Below are 6,303 nucleotides of genomic sequence, written 5' to 3' on the forward strand. Positions count from 1 at the left end.
GGCCACCTGATGTGAAGAGCTGACTCATTGAAAAAGACCCTAATGCTAGGAGAGGTTGAAGGCAAAAGGAGAAGGAGGCGACAAAGGATGAGATGGTTAGACAGCATCACCAGCTCAATGTTTGAACAAACTCCAGGAGATTGTGAAGGACAGGGAAGCCTGGCTTTCTGGGGTGCAAAGAGTCATACACAACTGAGCGACTGCACAACAACAATGTAAGCATAGTTTTGGGTAATAAATAATCAATAAGAGCACCACAGGGCTTGGCTCTTCTTTTCTAAGTCCCTTCTCACTAAGGATTGTTAAAACCCAGACCAAGGATAGCTAATGAAAGGTGTTAATACAGATACCAAAGATAATGACATACTAATAGCAGCAGTATCTATCTCCCTGACACATGCTTCTTCTCTTGGGTCTTACAGTGGCTGCTGTTTCTCTTCTGAGGGTCACCCTTACTCTTCTGTATGGTTATTTCTGTGTCAGGGCCCCAATAACTTTTTCTCCAGGTTTATTTGACACACAGTTTTGTTTTTGTTGTTGTTTGTTGTGCTGTGCTCAGTCACTTCAGTCGTGTCCTACTCTTTGCGACCTATGGACTGTAGCCCACCAGGCTCCTCTGTCTATGGAATTCTCCAGGCAAGAATACTGGAGTGGGTTGCCATGCCCTCCTCCAGGGGATCTTCCCAACCTAGGAATAGAACTCATATCTCTAGCATCTCCTGCATTGCAGGCAGTTTCTTTACCCACCAAGCCACCTGTGAAGCCCCTATTGTTGTTTAGCTTTAACCTATTTTGTTCCAGAGATACCTTGCCCCACTCATTTTAGTGTGAAAAATGCTTACTTCTAATTACTCATTAGCAGGCACTGCTGGTTTTTGTTTTTTTTTTTCTGTGCACTCTTATTATCCGAGTAATTTTCTTTTGACCAAAAATACAATGGAGAAGACTTATACCTTTGAATTGTTTCCAGATTGAAGTGAAAACAGAGTTCTCCATTAGTGGGGAATACAGCTGCTATCACCCGACCTACATCTGCTCTTAAGTATCCTCCCCACCAAAAGCAGCTTCCTGGTGGAGTGTTTTGAGTTTCATGCCCTCGATGTTATGAGCTGTGCTTGAACAGGTCCTTTCACAGCCACTGCCCTGATGAATCAGTGACTCCATTGTCTGACAAGACCAGGTTGGACTGATGGGGTACGTTGGATCCAAGGATGGCCTGTCCATAGTCTTGTTGCTTATCTCCAGCAGGGGTGTCTGGATGGATAAGAGGAGCCATCCTTCCTCTGCTATCTTGCTGGAAGTTAGAATTAAGGAAATACAGAGTGCCTGATGAGGTTAGCTTAGAAGCCCCAGGGTAGACTTGGAATCATGGCGGGAATTACAGGTTGAAAACTTGAGGATGAAGATCAAGAGAATAAATGGGGAGAACAAAGCAGGGATGCACCAATAAGGTGTGAATGGGCATCTGTGAAGTTCTTGCGAGGAAGGGGAAAAAGGCAGACTCACACGCAAGCTCATGGACAGACACAGAGCAACAACCACTGCAGTTCCTGACCCCTTTCTAAAGCTTCCAATTTCACCCATGCTTTTTACTTTGGAAAGAGGCACTTTTGCCCCTTATGGCCAAACATCAGTGAAGTGTGATGAATGTTTGTTGAATATTACAGCATTCTAATTAATAGCATTGTAGTAACAAGTCAGTTAAAAATATCCAATGTAATCATTGCCCTCCTGCTACCACTTGCCATCTGCAAAATCTTCTTCTAAATGCCTTAACATTAGACTGTAGCTGGAAAACCACTGGAAACGGTCTTCTCCTTTGTCCATGCTCATTAGAGAAAATCAGATACCATCAATATCAGAACTTGGGGATCTGTATTAAGTAGTTCTTTGTCGTTTCATTTTAGCGAGTGCTTTATGGGACTAGCAAGTTGTTATATATGACACAAAAATAGGCTATGATGTGTTTTTTTTTTTCAATTTAAACTTAAAAAAAATTTATTGCAAGGTATTTGCTTTACAATATTGCACTGGTTTCTGCCATATATGATGAAATATTTTGCTGAATACATGATCTGGAGACCATAAGACACTTGTGTTTCATCCTCATGGTGTGATACCTACCAGCAGATTATCTGAGTGAGGAACACCATGTTCTGAAGGCAGTTGAAAATAGAACTCAATCCTCTGTGGGGTTAAGTGGAAGAAGTATATTTTTGAGCATTTGCATGAATAACTACCTAACCCTTCATTTGTGTGGTTGCCTATCTCTGTAGAATATGGTTTGGCACAGGCATACACTAAAGCTTTAATCTTGGCAAGTGTAGGATATCACTCACGAGTAAGGTAGGTCTTCCTGAACAAGTTGCTATATAAAATTTACAGCATCCATGCTCACTCACGTATTTCTCTGATGCAGTGTGTTTATCTTCTTTTATTAGCTTTTCATGCTTGTGCGGACATTGTTCTTTCCTTCTGTCATCTTCAGTTAACGTGGAAGGAGTGAGTAGCTTAGGTTGGGGTGGAAGCTAATGTCATCTGTAAACATAAGAAGGTGAAAAACTTCTATGGACATAATTCATGTGGTCCAGAATAACAGGTGTTCATGTGTATTTTTAATATCTATGTACTTGGTCATTGTTGGTTTGTATTCCCTACCCAGCCCCTCCAACTACATACACACACCCACAATCCGCCCCTTCACAACACGCACACCCCAACCTAACACTGAGTTAGGAACTGTGTTTTTGTTCAATTAAAAGGGAAATTTTCCTGGGGTAGAATACTTCTAATGGTTTTCTTTTTTTCCTTCATAATTCTAAATTACAGCAGGCACACTGAATTCAGGGCTGGAGGCAGCCACTGTCCTGAGCAGAGGCTTTATCTGTCTCATCAGTCCAGTGGGAATGCCATGAGAGGGTCCGTGACCTGGGGCCCATCTTGCTCTAATAATGGCTTAACACTCATAAAAGATTTTTAATGGCTACATGAGACATATTTAAATATTAAACGCCATTCCTCTTGGTTGATTCACAAACCCCAACGAACAGGTCTCCTTCGTCGCTTCCAAGGCTAAAGAAATGCGCCTGGCTTCTCACGCCAGAGCGAGCAAAACAAATGCAGGGACAGAAACTCCTCCGGTCCGCCCTGCTCACCCAGCTGCCCTGCGGGGTCGACCCGAGCACCCCACTGCCTGGCGCACTCTGATTCAGAAACGAAACTGCTTGATACCCATGTCTAATCCTGCTCCAGGAGAATGAGACTGATCCCCCCCACCCACCGCCGCATAGGACCTTTTTGCTTTCGCTGTAATGTGGTTCCTTTGTTCGGGTCCCCCCCAGCCACAATGCAGCATCCTATTGGACGGATCATACCCCTTCTTGACCAGCACTTTGTGCTCCTAAGTTTGAACACACCCGCGCTCGTGGGTCATCTGTGTCGTTAGGTTTCAGGAAACACTCCAGGACTCTGGAGACCATGTTGTGCTTTTCTCAAAGCCTAGTGATAGAAGGTAACAGCCTCACCAGACCCGGTCCTGTTTGCTTCCTTAGAGCCTGTCCTCCAAGGTCAGAGCCTGGCATCCCCTTGCCTAATCACATGATGACCCTGGCTTCCCAGGTGGCGGTGGTAAAGAATCCACCTGCCAAAGCAGGAGTCTCTGGAGACACGGGTTAGGTCCCTGGATGGGCAAGATCCCCTGGAGAAGGAAATGGCAGCCCACTCCATTATTTTGGCCTGGAAAATCCCATGGACAGAGGAGCCTGGCAGGTTACAGTTCTTGTCATCGCAAAAGTGTCTGACATGACTGAGTGACTAAACAATCTGCATTCATGACAAGACCAGGAAGAACTGTATTTGCCTTTTTTATTCTTGCCTTCTGCTGTGGATGTCAGGTTTATATCATTTGGAGATGCTTTTATTTACAGAAGAGTAAGACTTCCTGTGGGGAGTAGAGTTGCCTGGGGAAAACCATGATGGAAAGGTACTTTCAAGTAAGAGCTGAGGCTGTGTGAGCCCAGAAGCGCTTCGGGTTTGGCAAGCTCTATGGTATTTTTTTAAAAATATTTGGGGTACAGCAGAGCCCAAAATGTATTTTGCTCAAAGCACCGTTTCCCTTTCATTTTCCAAAACTGTGTATATTCTAGGGAAATTTAATCTGTGTACTTTGGAACCATTTAACCTTCATTCATCAAAACATTGCAAGGTAAATACTAGGTCTGGGTTCAAGAAATCTCTTGAGTTCTTCGATAAGCAGTTTTTTCCTTTGAACTCGAAAGTAAAGTTTTGCCAGCTTTGAGTGAACCCTGAACCCAGGGCAGGCCAGAGATTACTTCTCAAATTATCTCCCTGCCAGTCTGTGGAGCTCTACATGCATCTAGAACAAAGCAATGATGGGGACAAGGCTTTTGGGGGTCAAGGCCTTCAAAACAGGCCTTGGACATTTCTGGGCTTTTCCTCTGCGGCCTCCAGGCACTCCTTTGGCTCTGTCAGTATGAGATCTCTCTGGTACAACCACAGGTCCAGGTTAGTTCTGGCCCTACCCAGGCCTGGTGCTCTGAACCTCCCAATCCTATCTTTATTTAAAATTCCATTTAGTCCATCATGGCATTTAATTAATTTATTTTTATTTTTAAAACATTGCGTTGAAATATTATCTACCTTGATGACTGAGTTTTTTGTCTCCCTCTTACATTTTGTGCCTCACTTACCTCATCCTCATTCCAACCTTTCCTTGAACCCAGGGCTTCCCCATCTTCTTCACTCTGTGATTCACATCAACCATGTGTATGGCTTCCAGACAAACAAACAGCTCCCACTTTGAGGGGTTGGTGCAGGGATGGGGGGCTTGGGCAGGGGTTCAGTTAATCTTTTTTTTTTTTCATTTTTTATTATTTATTTTTTTTAATTAAAAAAAATTATTTTAGTTGGAGGCTAATTACTTTACGATATTGTAGTGGTTTTTGCCATACATTGATATGAATCAGCCATGGGTTTACATGTGTTCCCCATCCTGAACCCCCTTCCACCTCCCTCCCCATTCCATCCCTCTGGGTCATCCCAGTGCACCAGCCCTGAGCACCCTGTCTCATGCATCGAATATCGCTCATCCGCTTGAGGCAACCCTGTATGCAGTGTGGGTGGGCATGGTGGTTGAGAAATTTTGCTTAAGCCTACTCCTGCCTTTTAGTTTAGCTCGACTCTCTCTTCAGTTGGTCTGTAGCCACTGTCTTCAGCCATCTGCTGTTGTCCCATCTGTCTGAGCTAGTGCTGAGGCCATGGGTTTGTAATCGCCCTCTTGTCAGGAAGTTATCTATATAGTGCAGAACAAGATTGGAGTAGACACTTACTAAGAGGACATAGTCTTTTTCTTTAAAAATGATTATTTCATTTTAATCTTATGCAGTTTGAAAATAAGAAACATTCTATGGACTCTCTTATTCATCCCAGTGATATCTAAGGGTAGATCCTAAGCCAAAGGAAAGGGAAGAAATTTGTGTTCACATGGAAAATTGTTGTCAAGACTGGATTTAAATTCAAGGACTTTATATTCATAGTTAATGGCTTCATTATCATTGTTATTTCCATCAATGGTTGAGTAATACCAGACCCTATGTTGAGTCTCTTCTCAGGTGCATTCTGTCATTTAATCCTTACAACAATCTGAGGTCAGAACTATTATCCCTGATTATAGACTAGACAATGGGTTTTGTGAAGTTCAGTACCCTCCTCAAGATCACTCTGATAGGGGATCCAGAACTTTCTAACTCTTGTTCTTACCCATACCTCTGTATGCCTCCTTCTCAGGTAGTCTACACACTGGAAAAAAGTCCATTTCCATACTTTTCTGGGACATGCTGATAGCATAGTCTTTCACGCTAAGACACTGGATACATAGGATGCGATATTTCATTTATTGAAGTTTTTATTTCCATTTTGTTTTCATATTATAATGAAAAAATGCTCAGAGTCTAAATTATAGCAAAGTCGGTCACTTTGCTTTCCCATGTTTGTGCTTAGTCGCTCAGTCGTGTCTGACTCCTTGTGACCCCATTGACTGCAGCCCACCAGGCTCCTCTGTCCATGGGATTTTCCAGGTGAGAATACCGGAGTGCATTGCCATTTCCTTCTCCAGGGGATTTTTCCAACCCAGGAATTGAACCAGGGTCTCCTGCATTGCAGGCAGATTCTATACCAGCTGAGCTACCATGGAAGCCCCCCATGTTCAGCCTTCACAGTACTTCTCTTCTAGAGTTCAGAAACCAAAGTTCATCCAGACCACTGCTCTGATCCAATTTGTGCATG

This window comes from Bos indicus, chromosome 10, assembly GCF_029378745.1.
Source record: "Bos indicus isolate NIAB-ARS_2022 breed Sahiwal x Tharparkar chromosome 10, NIAB-ARS_B.indTharparkar_mat_pri_1.0, whole genome shotgun sequence".
NCBI classification, from domain to species: Eukaryota; Metazoa; Chordata; class Mammalia; order Artiodactyla; family Bovidae; genus Bos; species Bos indicus.